Source organism: Sorex fumeus, unplaced genomic scaffold, assembly GCF_029834395.1.
Source record: "Sorex fumeus unplaced genomic scaffold, SorFum_2.1 ptg000014l, whole genome shotgun sequence".
NCBI lineage: Eukaryota > Metazoa > Chordata > Mammalia > Eulipotyphla > Soricidae > Sorex > Sorex fumeus.
In genome coordinates, this window is record NW_026606071.1 from 4,692,277 (window position 1) to 4,716,147 (window position 23,871).

Genomic DNA, 23,871 nt, shown 5'->3' on the forward strand with positions numbered 1-23,871 from the left:
ATTTGGCATCACTTCACATAAAAAAGTTCAGAGAAAAAATCAAGCAATGAGGTATAAGTTGGTATTTTGAGTATTCAATCCTTGCTCTTAAGAACAATGAGTCACATGAAATATAATGTGCAAAGGAAACTGACACATAAAAGGATAAGACAACAATGATGAGTTCTCAAAGACATGTTGTAGCAGACAAAGAATAATTACAGAGGATCTATTTTTGGGTTCAGCAGCATGACTTGGGAATTTAAAAATCCCAGTTTAAGTACAGAAGATATTATGTCACTCAGCTTTGAACTTTAAGTTAGTAACCTTAACATTTACTAACACTGTTATAGTTTATTATGATGGCACATGATTAAACTGTTAAATCATTTGACAGTGGCTAGAAATACATTAGGACAGGAAAGATAATTTCATAGGTAAAGAAAGTTATCTGTTAGAATAATAATTGCACATTAATGTATTATCTGACATGGAATTATAAAGGAAAATATAAATAACACACTGCTATCTACAACAGTAATCTCTTTGGAAGCACCAAATGCTGCAGAAGTTTGTCATTATGCCCAGGCTTGAAAACTGAAACTGGCTAAGATGCCAGGAGTGCCTAAAAATAGTTTTTAGAGCAATTTAAAGTTTTAGATCACCCAACCTCCATTTTAATGTTCCCTTATTTAAAAAGTATATCCTGTTCTAATTGTGGAAGAGTTTTACAAGCACTTATAGAAATATAATTGTGACAAGTGAATTAAAAACCAAAGTACTTTAAAGAGGACATGAATTTAGTTTAAGCAAACAACCTAGACCTACCATATCAGAACATGAAGAATTATTCATTTTATAGATATAAATATACAGTTATAATAATATTAGTCACAGGTTGTTATTGTCTGTGGTTACTACTACTAAATTAATAACATTACTGCTCGAGCGGGCCCAGTAACGTCTCCATTGGAGACTTTGTTGTTACTGTGTCTGGCATATCGAATACTCTCGGTAGCTTGCCGGGCTCTCCGAGAGGGGCGGAGGAATCGAACTCGGGTCGGCCATGTTGGCCGCTTGTAAGGCGAACGCCCTACCCACTGTGCTATCGCTCCAGCCCAACATTACTTCGATATGCCAGACACAGTAACAACATTACTAAATCTTATAGAATTTAAATTAGTTTAAAACACACCTTGTTCTCTGTCATAAGAAATAAAAACATGAATGAGAGCACTATTATTAGAAAGTTTCAAAAGAACTATTTTTCAAATTTTATAGATGTGCATAATTCATCTTTATATTTGGATGAATCACTCTTCAAAATGTTTCTCAGGTGTTTTTTTTTTGTTGCTTTATATCATTCTGTGAAATCTTACTATTGCTAACACAGCTGTATTACCCTCAAGATCTTTGGAAATGCAGCGTATCAATTTGATTACATCATGACCATTCTTTGAAAATGTATGAAGTACCTGAGAGTAAGGTCATCCAAAGTTTTGACAGGTGGTAGCACAAGTGGTTGCTGTACCATCGTAGGACCCTGGATGACAAGAGAACATTCCTGTGAATTTTGTACGGTTATTAGTGGATAGGAAGTTTTAATCAAACTTAAAGTTATATAACAATGTGTTTCTTTGTGAAGTCATCAATGTTTACTTTTTTTTTTTGCCTTTTTGGGTCACACCCAGTAATGCTCAGGGGTCACTCCTGGCTCTGCACTCAGGAATTACTCCTGGCGGTGCTTGGGGGACCATATGGGATGTCGGGGATCGAACCCGGGTCGGCCGCGTGCAAGGCAAACGCCCAACCCGCTGTGCTATCACGCCAGCCCCCCAATGTTTACTTTTAATGGTTCATTTTAATGAGAAGTTGGGACAAAATACATTCATTATATTTAGGTTGCCACAAAGCTAATTTGCAAGGAACCAAGGACACTGTTGCCAACATCTTATTTCTTAAGAATGAGAACATTAAGAAGCAAAAACAATGATAGGAGAAGATGACTGCTTATGTTCAAGATTTCTGCTGTATAAACTGTTGGATGTGCTGAAATATTTGGGAGAAAGCTTCTTCTGGAAAGATGGAATGAATCAATGTCTTTACAGTGAGACCAATGTTAACAGGTACAAAGTGCAGAAAGAGGGTCAAGTAATCAAAATGTAGTAAACGATAGGAAAGAGTTACATAGATCTTGTAAAAGAGGAAATCAGAGGCTAGAACATGTCAGTAATATGATTTAACTGTCACTGAACATAGAATATTACTAACAAGTTAGATTTGTCCACTATTAAACAGATATTTTTATATACATAAATGGGTTTATGTAGTCTTTCAGAGTAAAACTAATGTTAAAAGCAAGATACAGTATAAACCCACTTATTTTGCTTTACATTTAACACATTGTTTAGATTATAAAACTTCAAAATTGTTAAATCCACTTTTGCATGTTATTAATAATATTTGCTAATGAATAATAAGACAGGCTTTTATTGGTTTCACATTTATGGATTATTAATTTTCTTCTGCTCCTAATAATGATCTTTGAATTATTGCCAATAGTTTCTGTGAGATCAATAATAGTCATGTAATAATATATAAACAATACAGTGTTCCCATGGTGAAACATAAGAAGTTGAAAAAAATGTACCTAATATAAAGAGAAAAAGAGGAAATCAGAGCTTTGAAGAAGTATTATGTAAACGAAACAATTCTAATGCTTTTCATGGTTATACATGTGAAATACATGTTCTTATATATATTTCTCATATATATCTCATATATATGTAAAATAACTTTGGTGGTAGGGCCACAACCAATGGTCAGAGGCTGTTCCCAGTGATGCTTGGTAGAACAGGACATTCCAGGGATTGAACTGCAGAGCATTCCAGCCCTCTGAGCTACCCACTAGGGCCCCAGTAAATAATTTCTAAGACAGCAGAAAAGCACTATTGAATATAACAGGATATTTTTATTTCCATAAATAATAGTTAATATTCAAAATATGAAGTAAAACACACAATAGGTCCAGGAAAATAGCCTATAGATCTGGAAATAATACATTCTGTGTGCAAGGCTGTGAGTTTGACCTCTGCCCCTCATAGCACCAGCGAATGTTACCCTGGTGGCCACCAACACCACTGGGTCAGAAAAACATCTTATCAATGGGTCTGAAGAACACCTAATCAACGAACTTGAGCATTGAGCAAGTATACTAGTTGGTAAATTATTGCCAGAAGTGACCCAACCACATTGATCACTGCTTAATGAAGGTCATTACGCATGTATTCAAACTTATAGAATTTATACTCCAAGAATGAACCTAATGCAAATTATCTATTTGGAGTAATCATAAACAATGTATATTTATCAATCATAATATATTGTCTACTCTGATAGATGCAGCGGTAGAGGTATACGATGGAAGATTGAGGTAGGAGATTATGAAAAATCTTTTGGACTTCCTGCTTAATTTTACTGCAAATCAAAAACTTCTCTAAAATATTGTTTACTTAAAAATACACAGACATCTGAGTATAATTGTTTGTATTTTTCCTTTATTTTAAAAGGGGTTTTGATGTGATTTCATGAGATTTTTGAAAGGGAAGTCAAAAGTCTGAGGCATGATTTTAGGCTTCATCATTCTCTCTCCTAGTATGTGAAAAGAGATGCTACTCTGCCTTTGAAAGAAATGCAACTCACTTTTAAAGCAGTAAGACCTATTTCCTTCCTCTGAACCATCTAACTAAAGTGAGTTATTCCCTCTCTTAAATAATTACAAGTAAAAAATTGGTTAACCATAGTTTTAAAATGTCAAGTCATTGTTACCCAATTAGAAACAAATGTTTGAGAGGAAGGAAAATTTTAATTCATTTTACATACAATTTTTTTGTGATTCATAATCAGGCCAATACAAATTAAAACCACAATGAGGTACTATGTTCCACCCACCAGACTGGCAAAAATTAAAAAAGCTCAACAACAGAAAAAAGTAGTGGAAAAGATTTGGTGCAGTGAAAACCTAATACACTGTTTATAGGAGTGAGTATAAATTGGTGTAAGCACTTTGAATTGTAAGGATCTTGAAATCAATTTGCCAGTATGTTTCTTTTATTTAAATTTAATTTCTGTGAGGATGTGGGTACACACCTGGTGCTACTAGGGGTTTACTCCTTGCTCTGCACTCAGGGGTCACTCCTGGCAAGTTTGGTAGACCATATATGGTGCCAGGATTAAATCTGGGTTGTCCGCAAGTAAGTCAAATGCCCTACCTGATGTACTATCACTCTGTCCCCTGAAAGTATGTTTCTTAAGAAAACAGACATATGTATATTAATTTATATGTAATAAGCTATTTTCATTTCTTCTTTATTTGTAATAGTAAAACATAGGAAGAAGCCTTCCAAATGGATTTCAGTAGGAAAATGGATGAATATGTATGATTTATTCATATTAAAAATATTGTAATAGTGAAAAGAACCTAAGCAACACAATAGCTCTGAAACATCTTCAAGACAAAAAGCAACAAGAAAGAAACAAAGATTTGAAAGAAACAAAGATTCAAAGACTGTATTCAGAATAATTCCTCTTTCACAGAAAGAAAAATAAATACAGAAAAATGAGACAATATATTGTTGAGAAATACATACATATATACTAGAGTCATAAAGCAAAGCAAGACAATAATTGGTGCAATTATTTTTTTTTTACTTTAGTGGACATATGTATGGCTGCATTAAGGAAGAAATGATCGACAAACTTGGTTGGATCTGTGTATCTATTTTGAAGGTACAGTTATGCTGTCAGTAACCTTTTATATGAAATTTTTAGGCATTATAATTTTTTTGTAGAACTATTTGAGAAGTATGGCTCTATATTCTGGGATCATGTATTGCTTGTGGATTTTTATGAATAAAATATGCAAATGCAATGTATTTGGGATAGATGAGTGTGATGGTTTAGAGACAGTTGTCCTATACAACACTAATCCAATTAGAAATTTTACTTTCCTTGGCAAATATTCTGAAGATTAAACCTTTTAATATTTTATGTTATCACGATTGTATGTACAACTTAAAACACTTAACATTTTACAATTACTGTAGCACTGTAGACTGTCCAGTTTTAGGAAATTCTAGAAGACTCGTGGTAAATAAAACACCATGTAAATCCCCCGTGTGTATGCATGTGTTTGTATGTGTTCTTGCTTACCCCAGAATTCTATGAAAGAGTGTCAATAAAATGGTACTTGTGATTTTACCATGTTCTTAAGACTTGCAAATTATAATGATTCAATAGGAAAAATGTGCCTGCGAATAACAAAATTAAGGTTTCCCCAAACCAAAAAAGAAACTAACAATTTTTTATTGTTCTTTATGTGTAACTCAGTGCTAATTAATGCATATTAGCTCATTATTTAGAAAGAAAATCTCCTTCTTTAAAACATTTGCCTTGTTTACTGCTTTATTATTCTAAATACTAACTTGTATTATGATATTTTATTTATACAATATCCAGAGTCCAATAAAGCAAAGTCCTAGTCTTTAGGGCAGGGATCATTTATACATCATCCTCTGTATGGTGAGCCATCCCCAGACTAATCTTAATCGTTTGATTTGTACTGCAGTGTTCCTCTGCTTTAAATATGACATGCCTAAGAAAGACCAGCTTTGGAGCTATCTTTTGAGACTCTGTCTCAAATTGATAAAGACTTTCTAGAAAGGAATACTTTGTGAATCCTGCTCTGAAAGTAGTCATTACTGTGATCAATCAAGTTCAACACTAAAGAACTGTTTATCACCCTGGAGATAGTGTTTGTACCGTACAGTTTCTTCATATACACTCATCACCTCTGATAAGATTGTCAAAGTAGGAATACCCCCAATCAAGCCTGTTTGCTTAACAACTAACTCCATTTTCTCAAACAAAAGAGCAAATAGTGTTTTTCCTAGTTTGTATTTTAGACCAAGCAGCTGGAAGACATTTGCATACCAACTTTTGTACATGACCACGTAGGCAAAATATCTTCACATCTCAATTAAGCTGATTCAGTGCTGAATGTTTATTTCCTAACCATTCTGGCAAATAAAACATGTCTTATTGAATCAGTGTATCTCCTTATAGCTTCTATTATTTATTTTTTATTGAATCTCCATGAGCAACAGTTACAAAGCTTTCATGATTGAGTATCAGTCATACAATGATCTAACACTCTTTTCTCCATCAATGTACACTTCCCATCACCAATGTCCCCAGTATCCCTCCCACCACCACCACCCTACCCCCACTCCTGCCTCTATGGAAGGCACTTTCCTTTTAACTCTCTCTCTCTACTTTTGGACATTGTGGTTTGCAGTACAGATACTGAGAGGCCATCATGTTTGGTCCTTAGTCTATATTCAGCACACCTCCCATCCCAAGCAAGTCCTCCAACCATCATTGATTTAGTGGTTCCTTCTCTATTCCAACTGCCTTCTCTCCCAGCACATGAGACAGACAGCCTCTTCTTTTATCTTTGCTCTTTTCTCTTTATTTTCTTCACTCCCCTTTTCTTTTTCTTTTTTCTTTTACTGTCAGTGTCATCTCTGTCTCTGGTGTTATAGTGGTTCTTTTTAACTTAGTTAGCAAACTTTACTACATAAATTACATTCCTAAAATGTTTTATATATATGTATATAGTCTATAAAAATAATTTTTAAATTTTGTCTATTCTCTCCTGATTGCCCTTCATATTTAAACATATTTTTTCTTTTTTTTTAGTTTTATCTAAAGGTGAACACTCTGAACTCTGCCATTTCTCAGTCACCAGACCTGTAAAAAATTTGGTATTATGTTTTACAACCAACCCCATTTCTCAAAAAAAAAATAAAGAGCAGATACTATTTTTCTATACTAAATTTGCTCCTGGAAGCAAAGTTTAAAATCTACAAAAGTTTTGAATTTTGTATCTTAAAATATGCAATCAAAATATGTGATACATGTAAACATGAAGAGCATATTGACTCTTTTCAGAACACCTTGAGATGAGGGCTTGATTACAAAAAGAAATTAATTTAAATAAAACTAATTAGAGAATTGCTGAGAACATTTGCTGTGGGCAGCATCATGAATTACAAATTAGATTACAGCTATGTTTCATTTAGTGGGCTAACTATTGATGCCCCTCACATTATGAGTCATAATTGACACATACTTATTGTCAAGTTAACCAAGACTACAAAAGAATAGTTGCAAAGACAAGAATTTTATGTTATGTATTTAAATTCACTACCTGATACTCAATTATAATGAATGAATTTCTGAAACCCTTACATTGACAGCAATCTTTTTTTCTTAATACTAGGTAATTAGTTAGTGAACTTCAAAATAACTATTTTCATCCTACAAGTACACTTGATTAGAAAGACTCAAGCATATGTGATACCTTTGTTGAGTCTAGATGAGAGTGAACAAATATTTGGAATTGCCTTTTTCTGAATAGGACTCCAGGGAATATCCATTTGTCACTGTAGAGACTAGTACCAGTTTGAATAGATGTGAAGAGTCTGCTCACTATGAGAAATTAGTTATTGTTTCTTATTAGTTATTAGTTATTAGATTTTAAATGCAGAGTAACTAAATTAAAAATTCTATAACCTTTTTCTTATGCAATTTGTAAGTCTTGCACTATTTGATTTCTAGATTAGAAATTGTCATTCTTTTAACTTTTGAAAAAGTACTTTTGGTCTCAGTTTATAATCATCGTCATTATCTATTGTAAATAACCAAGAACAAAGATAATATTCTATATTGTATTGGGTTGTCATGCTACATATAAACATAACACAAGTAAATTTAATTCAGGTCATTTTTAAAACACAGTGCACTGTTAGGGTATTATTATCATTTATGTTTTAAAATAGGACCATTATGATAAATAAACTTTTTAACAAATATCTCATCAAAACAGAGAAAATACAAAGTCAAGAGCAAAAACATTGTAAAGGATCCAATAAGAAACACCTACTTTACAATTTTATGTTTTGAGAAATATTTATTTGGGATATAGCAGTGTTTGAATCACCTAGATTATTTCTTATAGTTGAAAGACCAGTTAATGTTTTACTAGATGATATGTTGGAAGATAGTAAAATTACAACTTTGGCACATTTTATATACAAATTTTCTCTAATATATTTGGAGAATCAGTATTTTTTCAAAGAAAAGATATTTTTCAAAATATAACACATATCTTGACTTCAAAATTCAATTATATTTTAGGTAGGTGATTAACAGTTAGAAAGTGTTTATTTTAAAATATAACCATTTGAGCCTCAAATGCAAAGAGAAAATCCAATAACTTGTGAGCTGCATCAATTTAGTGATAATATATTGTGAAATTCCATCATGAGTCTTATAAATGTATCAATGTTTAGTGACAAAAACATCATGTTTTTAAAAATATTTAATATAAGAAAACTTCTAAAACTATGCAATGGTGAAAAAATCTGTCAACAAAGATATATCCTCTCTTTTGTAAAAATGAAATGAAAAGCCAATGACAGTTGACTTTCTTTTGGAATTATCCATGAATATTTACAATCAACATAAATTTCCAATAATTATAAATAAGCAAAGAAGTAACTCATCAGTTATCAAACAGATAAATATTGCAATAAAAAATTGTAGGGCTGGTGTAAACTGGAGTAATAGACAAGGCAATGCCAGTTTATCTATATCCCCCATTTTCTTTAAAAAAGGAACTTAGGGAACACATGCTTGTATGTCAGTATTTGTATTCTGTAAATGTTCTCTATACCATTTTAAAAGATTAATTTACTTCTTTAAATCCAGTTCTAAGGTTTTGTTTTCTTCATAGGCAGAATTTTTCAGAGCTCTTGTCTAGGAAGGAAATAAGTAATAGAGTAAGACTTTTGTTGGGAGACAAGAGTTGGAAAATTTGCTAGTTTCAACAATAAATCCTGCCAACTTCACCAGAAGTTGGCTATTTGGGGGAATGCTTCAACATTTTGTGTTAAAATTCTGATCAATTTTCTCATTTATTCTGGTTTGAAAAGTCACCCCTAGGAATTTAGTGAAACCTGAATAACAGTACATTTCAAAAAGTATCTTTACTAATTTATTTTCCTTACAAAAGCAGCGAAGGAATAAATATTTGGTTAACCTAGGAATAACAAAATGTTAATTAGTTTCTGATTATTTTTTCTTTGGCTATGTACAGTGATTCTAACACCTTTAGAATTTCAATTCCAGCCTCTATTGCACACTACCTAGAATATGAATAACTGATATTTATTTGAGAAATGTGAACTGCTATAAAGAAAATGATTGTTCATTTAATCATTTGTTACGCTAGTTTCAAGTGCCTAGAATGTCTGGGTATTCATCCTGGGTCCCAGGATATTTTGTGGAAAAAAAATGGCAAAATGATCATAATACAGAGCTTAGACATTACGCATAGACAATAAGCAGTTACATGGTAAATGGGGGGAATTATAGTAGATGGTTTGGTACAAGACTATTGATGTGATAGGAAAAAGCAAGGAAAAAAATAAAAACAGACAAATCGGTTGTAGTAGTGACATTGTAGGCTGATTTTTAACTAAAGGTTAGGGAAAGATCCATAATGGATTATATCTGAACAGATACTACAGTGGAGTAAAGGACTTAGTTATATGGATAACTGAAAGAACATTCCCTGTTCATTGAAAGATAATTCATAGATAATTTTCTGGTGGGCAGTTTCCCAGTAGCATTATGAGTTATGGGGAACACTGATGGTAAGTCATGATTGCTCAGTGCTAGTGCCTGATTATGTGGTGTTGCTTGGGCCAGGTAAACTTGGTGTCACCAAGGCTACATACACTCAAAGATGTTTGGGGGAACATATGGTGATGTGCTTGAAACCTCCAGCCTCCCATATGCAAGATGTCTGATCCAGGGGCTGGAGTGGTAGCATAGTGGGTAAAGTGTTTGTCTTGAACACCGCAGATCCCGGTTTGATACCCAGCATCCCATATGGTAGCAGAAGCACTGCCAGGAGTAATTCCTGAGCTCAGAGCCAGGAATAACTCCAGAGCATCAGTAGGTGTGGCCAATACTCTAAGTTATCTCCCAGATGACAAGAACAACTGTTGTCCTCTTTTAAATAGTGTGCTTACCTTCAAGTTTATTCAGACTGGGTGGAGGTATGAGTGATTGATCATTGTGTGATTGTAACCCAAACATGAAAGCTTATAACTATCTCACGGTGATTCAATAATTTTTTAAAAAGTTTATTCTGACTTCTATCAAAGATACTAGCAGGAAATAAACTTTCTGGGATGGAGAGATAGTACACAAGATAGGCACCTATCCTGACACTACATATGACCTCCTGAAACCCACCAGAAGTGAAGGCTAAGCATAGATCTAGGTGTAATTCGTGAGCACTGCAGAGTATGGTCCAACCCTCTGCCCCCTCAAAAGAAATAAGCTTGTCTGAAAGTAAAAAACTCCAGAAAACAGACACTGAAATCTAAAATACATGAAGTAGGGCCCCAAATAAAGATTACAGCACTGTGATGGTGCACATGATAAAAATTCAAAAAAGGATAGACCTAGAAAATTACTTAGTTAACAAATTCAGACAAGCATATCTTCTTTAATTTTGCAATCTGATATCAAGAAGTTGACATGATTATAAATTATATTTATTATTTCAACTTAGTTTTATTCTAAATGATTTAAATTAGAATTATTATACTGTGATAACTCAATTATCCAGACATGAAAGGTTATACATTATATTTATAGGTAATGCCCTTTCTGTAGTCATAAAATTATGCAATCATATCCAAGAGAAAATAGAGTCTAAGATATAAAACAGACCTTAAAGTTTAAATGATTTTGATAATTTGGAATAGAATATTATACATAAAATTTCTTTTAAAAATAAAGATTATGCAGGGTCAGTGAGATCACTCAATGGATTGAACATATGTTTTGTATGCAAGAGTCCTGTGTTCAATTCCTGGCATCACGTGTCTTTTCAAGCACCGTTGGAAATAACCACCCTACCACAGTGCTGGGAGTAACCCCTAAGTACTGCTGAGTATGCCACCAAACAAACAAATAAACATATATGTCATTTCAAAACCCATATCATAATTAGACTTAATAAAACCGCCTGAGTGCACACTGGGCTGAGTCTCCTATGAACTAGACTTATATAATCAAGTCTCTAGCTTCACACACTACATGCAACATTAAAAAATCTCTTTTTGTTATGTTTGTTCAGGGAGGATACCACACCTGGTGATGCTCAGGGATTAGTCCTGGCTTTGCATTCAGGAAGCACTCCTGGCCGGACTTTGGGAACCATACGGGATGTGAAAGATCAAACCTGGGTCTTTCACATGCAAGGCAAGTGCCTTACCTACTTTTCTATCTTTCTGGCCTCAGCAAGATTAAAAGTTTTAAACATAAAATATTCTAAGGTACTAGAATTCAGAAAGTTAAGAATTTGTAAACTTAAATATGTAGTCTTTAATGGTTCTGGATTTGTAACACTTGAGAACTTGAAGAACAAACTCAGTTTTCAGAGTTGTTCTAAAAACATGCATTTAGTGAATTTTTGAAGGATGTTTAAGTTATAAAATACTCTAGTACAACCTCTGTTTTTCTTGATATGTTTATCTTGAAGATAAGAGATAGAATCTGTTTCATGAAATGGGTAACTATTGAATATGAAAAATACACTCTTATCTATTATGATAAGACATCTTTGAACTAATAGCATGCAAAGAAATTAATTTCCTTAAAGAAAGTAATAATTATGAGGCAATTAATTAAGTATTGAACATAATTTATAAAAACTTTTATAGGTTTTACTCCCCCAAGTTTGTTCAAGATCTTAATATTAGACTATTGGAAGGTCTTTCCATTCAAATTAATAAAACCAAATACACTTTAGAGATTTATTCTTAAAAGTATAATTTTCTTTTCATCTCGAAAATAAAAAATGTTCTGATATATAACTGGAATCTTGACAACAGGAGTAGGTGTGAGTAAATCTTTCTTTTAAAGTATGAAAATGTCAGAGTTATATAAGCAGCTGAAAGAAGGTATTTTATAATACCTTAAGCAAAACATATAAAATTTTGTTAGTTATGAAGAATCCATTAGATTGTTCTTTATATCAATTTACTTTTCTGTTTTCTTTCCAACACCAGGCTTCCAAATATAAAAACAAAAATCAATCTTATTTATCAGGTTTTATCACTTTAGTGGGAAAAAAAACCTCCTTAAAATATTCCAGTCTTAGTTTTGTGACAAGACAAAAATCGGAGTGGCAGAGAGCAGTACAGGCTGAATTCTTAAATCTGCACTGTCTCACACTGCACTGAGTGAAACTGATGTTACCCAGAGGAAGGGGATTGCTGTCTTGATTATATTTATCATGTTGAACAGGACCAAGCCCATTCCGAGTCCTTGCTAAATGGGGGATCATGCTATTTAATCCTAGGGAACACCCCAATACATAATAGCAATAATAACACAGGCATATGAGTTCAAATATAACTGTACTCAAACATATATTTCTGTATAAATAGATTTCTCAAACAAAATATACTGCAACAAAAACAGATTTTGTTTGTTTAGTTTGATTTTGTAGCCACACCCAGTGGGGCTAAGAGTTTACTCCTGACTCTAAGCTCAGGGATTCAGAGACCATTCCTGGCGGTGCTAGGGGAACCATATATGGTAGATGCGTACTGGAAAACAAGCTGCTTTTAGCCACTTGAATCCAGAAAACTGTTCTATGACACATGGTTTAAAGTGCTATGAAAGTTAGGCAGGTGTGTGTGAGGAACCCATCATAAGTAAAGAGAGAGAAGAGCAAATCCGAGCTCACCAATTGTAGATTCTACCTGCTAATTATCTTATTTACTAGTGTCATACAGACTTGTTTCAATCAAGACACAATCTTATCAGCCATTTGTTTTGAAGCCTATGCCAGATATTTGAATACTCAAACACTTATAAAATATCTGAGGTGGTTTAAATATATGCATATAATTTATTTCATCACACAGATAATTTTTATTTGAATTCATTAGTGCAGAATTGTAAATGAAAATTTAAGAGCTCTTAACAGATCAAGGGAAAGTTCATAAAACTTATGCAGATAAATAAAAATGCAAGTTCCCAAGAAAGTAGATCAATTTTTAGTTATCTGGTGATACAAGCTTTATTGTTTATATTTTAATTACATTCTCTATATAGGTCATCATTCACAAAACTTAAAACAACAAATAATTTTTAGAAAAAATTATCTTTAACCAAACCTATGTGAAAATACCTATTTAGGAATATCATCTTAATTCATAGGTTCTTTTGCATCAAATTAAAAAAATTAGTACTTAAGAAAAATAAAGTAAAGTAGTAAAATGACCACCTAAAAATTGTAATTCTACAAACTGAGTTTAATTCTGTCATTGTTAATATTTATCTAATTTTGAGGCTTTTCAGTTAATCTAATAGATAATATTAGAAATTTGTTGACAGACATTTAAATTTAGCTCTAATATACTACAATCTACAAAATCTGTTTAAGTATGTTAAATTTGCTTTAATAAAAGTGAAAAAAGAAAATTATCTTGTGTCTGAAGAGATTGAGTTTAAATTTAATTTTGTACAATATCAATCAGAGGTCTAATAATATACTGTGTACAATTACACACTAAAGAAGCAGCCAAGACATAGAAGACATGAGCTAAATCAAAGATTATGTTAATGAAGATTCTTAGACTTTGAACATACCATGTGCTTTGCTGAATTTCTTGTGCAAAAATAAAGACAATAATTTATATCTCATAAACGTATGAAAATTGTTAATATAAAAACACTTTTCGACACTCAATTTCCATAAGAATGTGATTTAAGCTTTTTTATTTCAGGCATATTTCACATGATAGCAAAAGTATGATCTGTCTGAAAACTTAAATAATGCTTGTTTACTTTTTATGCATTATAAAAATGTTGTACTCATATTTCTGTATATACATTGATTGGAATGAGCTTTTGTATAGAATCATGTCTTTAGCTCAGTTCAAAACAATATTTATGATGGACACTCATATTTGTTGAACACCTATTAGTTCAAACACTGAAATAAATTTCTAAGTATTATTTTATGATTTTGCACAAAACCCTATCACATAGTATGAGTATCACCTTTATTTTATACATGAGAAGAAACTATAAGCAATTAATAATATGTTCATATAAGATGAGTCAAAATTCATTTAAGTGGTATTTGTATTGGAGCCATAGCACAGTGGTAGGGCGTTCACCTTACAAGCGGCCAACATGGCTGACCCGAGTTCGATTCCTCCGCCCCTCTTGGAGAGCCCGGCAAGCTACTGAGAGTATTTGATATGCCAAACACAGTAACAACAAAGTCTCCAATGGAGACATTACTGGGCCTGCTCGAGCAAATCGACGATCAACGGGAGGGCCTTTACCTTACCTTTACCTTATATTTTACTGTGTCTTTTCTGTCTTCATGTTTTTGCTATTGATATGTAAATAAGATACAAAATCAGAATGGAATCATTTTTTATTGAGCACATAAAGTAATGGACTAAATTGAAAACCTGAGACTTTTTTTTCTATAGCTGAGAGGAATGGCACTAGGGTTTAGAGTACCTGACTTGCTAGTGAGTTCCAGTGGTCCAGGTGTGCCAAGTGTGATCCCTGGAACTCTGCTGGAGCCTTGCAGCCATGCAGTCTGCAACCCTAGTAACACAAGTGATTTCTGGCCATTCCACAGCAAGGTGTGTATAAGCAACAGAGATGTTTGCAACCTCTGGCAAACCACTCAGCTGACTCATACTTCAATAGAAGTATGTGTCCCATGGACAGGAAGAACATGTGTGAGGACCCACTAAAATAGTGAGCCAGGAGAAGCATGTGATTTATTTGCCTAAACTAAGAGTGCTCATCCCTTTGATTCCATAAGAAGCAAAGTGCATTTCACATGATGCATGACTTCCATGAGCAACACAGCTATAATTGTGTGAGAACCACAGTTAGGTGTGTATGCAAACTCTAGTCACTGGGATAAAAATGCAAGAGATAAAAAAAGGATAAAAAGGGATTTAAAAAAGTTATTTACTCCATCTCTGTTTCAACATAAGAGTATCTTTTTGATAATTAAGCCCATGGTTCTGGGAGCAGCACCATTTCCAGGAGGTGTACCAGGCACAAGATATCAACTGGCACAAATCACTGGGCACAAAGCCTAGGGAGGAAGGCAGAATAGTTATGGGATCTGGAGCTGATAGGTTCGACTCACTCACTTAGCAGTGTTGGAACATTTAAGAATTACTTAGGACCACTAATCTTCATATACGAAATTTCTTATCAACAAAGACAATGTTTCCTAAATAGTAATGTTTAATCTTTGGGGGACATTAAATATGTTTATATATGAGGAAACAATGATCATGGTGCATGGTAATCTTCAAGGAAATTAGGTGAATATTTTAAACAGCAGAAAGTGACATTTTAAAAAGTGGTGTTCTTGTAATCATGCAGTGTGGAAAGGTCTTCCTTATGCTAAATTTGAAGGAAGCACTGCAGCAAAGAAGAGATTCCTGATTCATGCACACACACATACACACACACAAACACACACACATTATTTGTTTTTCAGGACATTCAGGGACTTATCCAATAATGCAGATTTCATCTAATAAGATCAAGGTACTGGGTCTGGAGCAATAGCACAGCGGGTAGGGTGTTTGCCTTGCATGCGACCAACTCGAGTTCGATTCCCAGCATCCCATATGGTCACCCAAGCACCGCCAGGGTGATTCTTGAGTGCAGAGACAGAAGTAACCCCTGTGCATCACCAGGTGTGACCCCAAAAGCAAAAAAAAAAAGATCAAGGTACAGGGTAAGGCTGAAGATAAATGTATGTGTGCAGATACATTTTATTTTATATATGGAGTATATAATTTAATATACGCTTAAATGAAATGTTCCAAAATATTTTAATCAATAGGAGTTGATTGAGATTTTGTTAAACATATTAAAAGTTTTCACTACACATGACATGATGGTATCTAAACTGTACTTCATTCCAGGAAATACTTCAAACAATTTGTTAAAAATTTATGAAAAACATAAAGTATATTAAAGTATATGTTGTCTTACATAATAAGATACATGAATATATTTAATACATAATGCCAAAATATTTAATTGAAAGAAATTTTTTAAGACATTGATTATTGCAGCATTTCAATTTGTTACATTTACATCAGATTTTTATTAACTAAGTAAAAAAAAGCCTAATTTAATTCACGTTTGAGAAAAACTACCAAATTAAGTGAAAACCAATCACAAATTTATATTGATGACCTGATTTTACCTTAATCTTAATACATTGTCCCATACATATAACAACATCAATAAAGCATAGAAGCATAGCTTCAAAATTATAGGCATCAGTTGTCTTTTTATACTTATGATGGGATTGAATTGAGATATTTTTCTTTCTATCATATTAGAATCAAAAAATATATTCCATTACACAAAACTATCAGTTAAATAATAAATCCACTTTTGAATTTTTAAAACATACACACTATTGTGACCACTTTTACAAATCATAACATATTGGAGTGTTAATTTAAATACTAAATTTTTTCAAAAATAAAATGAAGTTAATGTGACAAAAAGAAGAAACACTGGCAAAATATTAATTTTTTTGTCTGATAATAATTCTAAGATCCTAAAAAAACACACAGACCCCAAACTCATAGTCAGTGATTCTTTTTTAATATTTTAATGAAAAGAAATGAGATTTTTATTATGTCTTTAAGATTTTCAGAAAAAAATTTACCAAACAAAACTGTCAGTTTGATGTTAAGATTACCCAAAAATGGATAAATTTGTATTTTTTGATCCAATCTGATGAAGTGAAAAATAATATAAAAAAAAGTAGAGGTAAAGATAATAATCTGGATTCATTAAGGACTGTTTTGTTTCAATGAAATGTATATAAAATATCTATTTTTAGCATTTACATATTTTTTATTTTATTACTCAAATCTAATGTTTTATGATTAAATACTTTGAAGTATTCAAATATTTTGAGTTGTATAAGTGCTAATAATGAAAGATTGGGTGGACATGTCTGTCTATGTAAAAATATAAGAAAATGGCTGAGACACCTGACTTTCATGCAGCACTGATGTTTCATTTTTGTGAATGTTAATTTTCCACTAATTTCAACATAACATTTTTGGATATTACCTGAGTGGATTTCTAGAAATATCATTCAATATTTATATTGTGCAATGATAGAGTAGTACTTGGGTAGAAAAGAACTTGCCTGGAAAATAATAAACATTAATAGTATGTGCATGTACTGAAATAAAGCACAAACAATTTAAAGAGGTTGTGTACTAATTTTCTATCTTTAGTGAATATGCTGATGGCTTTTTTGAGTCAAGAACAAAGAAATGTTATATACTTGTTTTTTAATACCTTTCACTAATTCCATTGCAATGATAGATTGTATTATTGAGTTAAAATCTTTACTGAATTCCAAACAAAGATAAGATAAGGAATAAAGTAATAATTTCAAATAAAGTTCTTTAAATATATGTCTTCTGGAAAGTTGACACCCTTCATCTCTTTTTCTGAAAACAGAATTAGATTTTCAAACTGCATTTCAATACATCTTGGAGTATGAAATAAATTTGTAAGTGAGCACACATTTGACCCTTTGAAAATTATTTTGTAATTTTTCTATAAATTATAATACAATTATTAAATTTTAAATTATTATTAAATTTTAGCCATTGAGATAAAAATTGAAAGCAAAATATTTTTGTAATGGTTCCAAATGTAATCTAAGTTAGAAGTATAAAATAACAGTATTAATTTTGTCTGATTAATTTTTATGTCATGAAAGAATATTTCCAAAAGAGATGAAGTTATCTTTTCATTTGAATACTATATCTATTTTTTTACTGACTGAAATTCATTATGAAAAGATTAGTGGTAACAATGTAGAAGTGAGAGTGAAGACTCAAAATTCACATCAAGGACTTCATTTAAACTACATGCTATCATGGGTATCAATAGGAATATAGATCATGGTAATTCACCCAAGAATTTTAGAATGAAAAATTAATTTCTAATAGCATTTTTACATCTCATTTTTTCTAAAGCAGGTGAATAGTTCATATATTCTAAAAATTTACAACATAGTAAAATAATATTGTTACTGTTAAGATATATTAGGAAAAAAATAACAGTATAACCAAAAGCGTATTTCTTAAAGTCAACTGTTGCTGATTAACACATTTCTGCTCATATAATAATAGTTTATTTTCATATTTCATTCCACATTACTTATAACTGACTTTGAACTCTGCATTGATTTTAAGATGTTACAGTGAAGTTTCTAGAAAAAGAAATGATTCTTCTTTGGCTCAACTCATGCATGGGTGCTCCAGCACTAGCTTAGCATTAAGCAAACAACATTTTACAAATTTCTCTTTCAAACATTTAATTACTCTGTAATAGACCTTTTCCTATGAATTTTTAATATTCATTACCTTTCATTTTCTCATTTTTTTAAACTTGCAAACCAACTATTAGTACAGTATTAATACACTATTATAAACATTTAATTAAATGATGAAAGAAAATTATGAGGTTTGGGTTAGTATTTAAATAAATTGGGGGTTCCTTATTAAAAATTTAATATATCACGTCCTCTTAGGAAATAGTCTAAGATAAAAATAAAACTTCTTTTATTGTTACTAGCCAATGGCATTGGGTTAGACATTTAATATGTTCTTTCCATTTCCTTCCCTAATTAAAGACTATTTACAAAGTCATAGCCTAAAAACACATTTTCCATTTTACACACATGTCAGGGAATTCAATACAATTAAAGACTGAAAACAGATAGAAAAATCATCCAGTTTTTTTCAATCATATTAATAAAGTTTATTAACTTGCCTGAAACTTCCAGGAAAGTTTAAATATTTAGGAAATTTGAGCAGAAAATTACCAAGTTACTCAGTCCACTATTAACATACTTGATTATGTATGACTAAATACAATATTTCTTCTGAAGGACATTTTCTAGAGTGAAATTTCATTAGGTCAGAAAATACATAATGTAAATTATGTTAATCAACATGATTTGAACCTAACTTGATACTTAACTTTTTTTTAGCCATAAATTTGTTATATTTCTATGCCAACAATGTATTAAGTAGATGCTGGTTTCTTAAGTTATCAAGGACAGTCTGTTCTATTGAAAGAAGCACTAACAGATGTTTTATCACAGCATTTCAGAAAGTTTCATCCTGGTAAAATTTTTAGAATATATTAAACACTTTAATTTTTATGTTTAATAACCTGATTTGCTTGCTTGGAAAATCTCTGTTACTTTTTATCCACAGCTCTCTAATGTCGTACCTCCCCCTAAAACCTTGCAGAGAGATACCAAATTAAGACATTCTCTAGTTAAATAGCTTAAAAATCAGAGTTAAAGTAAGAATCTCTCAATTTATGATGATGCTTCTTGTTTTTATTGTTTTCTTTTTAGGCCAACCCAGGATCAAATACAAAGGAAATAGTTCAGGGTTATATAAAAAAAAAAAGAATCTTAAACACATCTGGGAAACAACAATGAAATTTCCATTAGTTCAATAGTTCGAAATACTTGTGTGAATAGAGGTGAAAGCCAAACAGAAGGCAAACATAGTATCCAAGCCATTACTTTTAATTTTCTACTCTGTTCAAGAAGAGTGAGATTCAGAGACCATCAAGTAGTTTCACCCTTTTCTTAGAATGCTGATTATATGTAAGATTTAAAGACCCTTCCTAGGGAAAATGTTTTCCAGCTGTCAAAATTCAAGCTTAGCTAATAGTGGATCTGATGTTAAAAGGCATTGTTCCCTGATTGAGATATTTTCCCTAAGTATGCCTCGGATTCTGTTTAGATTTTTATTGCTTACCTAATTTATTTTCTGGAACAGCATTATACATCATTCTGCCCAACAAAAATAGATTTTATAAATGTCTTGGGATAATACACTGTAGTTTCTCTAATATGTAAAATAACCAAGACTCTGTAAACATTATTTCAATGTCAGTAAATCCTGTATTAGAATTATTGTCAAACTACAAAGACACTACTACTCAGAACAAACATGTTTAGGTTGAGTAATGTACTTACCCAACACAGCTCTTAAGAAATTGTGGATGAAGTATTCTTAGGATGGAGTTTGATTTTCTGAGAGACCGCAGAAGAGACTTAGTCCCAGGCAAGGTGGGGAAGAGTGAAAGCCTTGCAATGTGATCCTGCAGGCAGGCTGAGGTCCAGTTAGCAGAGCTCGATGATCCTGAAGCAGGAGGTGACACTCTCTGCTGGAGGGAGAAGGTTGTTCTGAATAGATTGGAAGTGTTGTCACATTGTATGTGCTCAGCAGCAGAAGGGAAACATCAGAGCTTCCTGTTACATCACTCTGACCCCGCCTGCAGTTAGTGTTAGGTTACTTTCTTTCTCAAATAGCATACCCCAGTAAAGCAGAACTCTTTTCTTATTCTGAGACTAGAACTAGAAGCAGCCTAAACAGAAATCATATGCTGCATGAATACATTGTTAGCGGCCAAACTGACTAGCTTTCACCTTGACCGAGTTATGTTACAGCTTGCTAGAGTTTCCTGCAGTTTGAAAGAAGCATGAATACAATATACTGCTCAACTACTCAAAAAAGTAAAGGCGTTAAGGGAGTGTATGTATGTGAGTGAGTGTGAGTTCATGTGTGTGTGTGAGTTCATGTGTGTGTGTGTGTGTGTTTTGAACATACTTTAAATGCATTTAGAAGATTTTATAGTTAATGTAATGAAGAAAACAATAGCTGCTGCCATTAATTAAGTCTATGAGCAAGCTGTTATTTGTAGAATTCTGATAAAACTGGTCCCTAATGAGATTTTCGCAGTTACTAATTAAATGAGTACATCTTATCTTGTAGGTAGGTTTTGCTATTGTTGTTGTTTTGAGGCTATTCCCAATGGTGCTCAGGGCTTACTCCTGACTCTGTACTCAGAAATCACTCCTAGTGGTGCTGGGGGACCATATAGGATGCCAGGGATCAAACCTGGGTTTGCTATGTGCAAGGCAAACACCCTATTCACTCTGCTATCTCTCTAGCCCTCTTGTAGGTTTTAAAATAATTTTATTTGGCATATGATATAATCGTGAGTATATATGTATATATACATATATACACATAGAATTATTTTAGTAAGTACATACTAATGTTATCATTATGAAGTAGAAACTATACTGCATTTATAGCTCAAGTAGCCTTAAACTGCTGGTAATTTGTAGAGTAATACTATAAAAGCATAAAACCTGTATGTATTTTAATTTTATAAAGAGGTTTTCTCAATTGTATGATAAATGTGTTTAGAAAATCTCACAAATGATCAGAGAAGAAAGTTTCAATTATTGTATGCACATGGATTGACAGTATGGTAAATGCATGAGATGTATCAGTAATTAAAATTTCTGAAATCTAGCAACAACAACAAAAAGATACTTAACCTTTTGAGGCATCAGTTTACAAGTCAGCAGCCTGGAAAAAAATAATAGATAAACAAACCTCGTGTTCTTTAAACTTAAAAAAATCAATAATTTATGTAACATATAGAAGTAAATTTGATATCAGAGTCACTAGTAAGTAAACTTGACTGCAATTTGGGGACAAAATTGCATGCTAAGACACTTTGTACACTTACAAAAGAGAACAATGTGACATAAATAAAATAAATATCATGTTTTTCAGCTGTACTCTATTTTGTTAGCATTTTTTACTTAAATCTGTTAAAGAAAATTGTACAGTCTGACTTTAAGAGCAATAGGACTATGATTGATAAAAATGCATGCGTATATAAATAGGATACATATGAATCCCAATCAATTAAGTTGGAAGACATAAGAAACATACTGATATCTATTTGGTGCTTGAGATTAAATAAGGGGAATTTTTATATTTAGATTATAGAACATTGTGTTTATAGTTAAAAAATTGCTTTGGGAAGCAAAGCAAAATTAAGTATAGCTCAGCTGAGCTATTTCTTTCAACCCATGAGAAGAAAGGTCACTGTTTTGGATTATGGTTTTTCTTGATGGTTCTTTCACCAGAAAAACTACATAAACATTCATAGGGGAACATCTTCCTAAATTTTACTGTTGAGGTTGCACACTGCTCAAGGAATCACTAAGAAAGTTGTAAGAAGTACTGAAACTAACCAAACATCCATAGTTCTGAGGTCTTTTAGTAGGTACTTTGACAAAACTTTTCAGGTGTTGGTGTTCCTTTCTTACAAGTCAAGAAAAATCAAATACTAATTTGTATTGTCTGAGTCATCATTATCAATGTCTTTTCATCTACCAGTCTTGCTGGCCTTAAAATCTAACTCCTTGAAAGTTTGTCATTTGGGAAAAATAAAGCTGACCACTAAGGCATAAGCATACAGAATTTTTGCAATGTAAATTATGGCAAACTACATTTTTGCAAATTTTCAAAGATCACAAACTTCTTTTTCCAGATTCTTTTATTACATTTGGCTACTATAATCAAGCCTAGTGAGTGAAAAAAATGTGATTTAATCTTATAGTCACACATCTCTGAACTCAAGATCATTTCTCCTCTACTGTACATGAAGTGTGCTGCTAAATGAGAAAGCTGAGAGAATTATTTGTATTCATAATACCATTAAGTCCCATGGTTATAGCCCATAAAGACTTTTATATAATTTGTGTCTGCATCATTTTTTAAAATTTTTATCACATTCAACCAGTGCTTAGGGGTTATTCATGGCTCTGCCCTCAGGAATTACTCCTGGTGGGGCTTGGGGGACCATATGGAATATCGAAAATTGAACCCAGGCTTGCCACATGTAAGGCAAACTCTTAACTCCTGTCTTATTACTCCATCACCTCTGTATTATCCGCCTTCCTTAGAAATGGAAAGCAAAATGCATCCTACTAATCATATCCTTAACAGTTGCAAATTCCAGATGATACCAATTTCATGAGGACTTATAGAGAACTATTCTGGGTACAGATAGGTGAAAAGTTGAAAAATGCAAACTTCTCAAGGACACACTGGAACATGATGACAAATATTTTGAAAAATACAGTGAAACAATAAGAAATTATTTTAATCATCAGTGAGGTGATTGGTTCATGTGTGACACTAATCAAATTAATTCAGAGCAAGTATTAACTTAATATTTCAACTTTTATATGTATGTACATACATGTAAAATATATTCAAAGAACAGATTGAAAACAGACACTTGTAATCATTGAGTAAGTAGCAATCAAGTCCATATTTTGATAAGAACTGTAATGGTTCCACTGGGAGTGAAGGAAAAATAGGATGCTCTGATCTCTAGTTGTTTACAGCAACAGTTTACTAGTACAAGAGAATCAAGGAGCAAATTTTCTGTAATTAGCAACTCTTTTCCCCTAACAGAACATGTGTAACTATACAGAGAAAAATAAACAGATTTTTCTATAGGACTAATGAATGATGTTCGAAGAAGGATGAATGTAGTGCTAGTAATTATAGTTACTCACTTCAGAATCCTACACAGGGTTATTTAGGATTGCACTCATATTTGTGATTCCATATAGACTCACCAAAGCACTTTAGTTCTCCAACAAAGAGTTCTATTTATTGTGTGATATTCACTTGGACCCACCCTCAAGAGGAATAAGCTTAAAATCTCTGGTGCTTTATATTTTTATTATACATATGCTATATATGACATGTTGTTTATATTATTTGACTAAAT

General features: G+C 32.3%; 1 protein-coding gene across 2 annotated transcripts in view; it reads right to left on the reverse strand.

Moving 5' to 3' along the window:
• The window catches only part of CALCRL (calcitonin receptor like receptor), a 99,718-nt gene extending 79,286 nt beyond the window's left edge, over positions 1–20,432 (reverse strand). Inside the window, exons 1-2 of one of the 2 annotated variants that reach the window (XM_056111893.1) lie at positions 20,237–20,432; positions 1,455–1,522 (exon numbers count right to left, since the gene is read on the reverse strand). The gene's annotated coding sequence lies outside the window, so the exon portion shown is untranslated. The remainder of the gene's footprint in view (positions 1–1,454; positions 1,523–20,236) is intronic. The other variant, XM_056111894.1, reaches the window with a different exon arrangement.
• Positions 20,433–23,871: the final 3,439 nt, after the last annotated feature.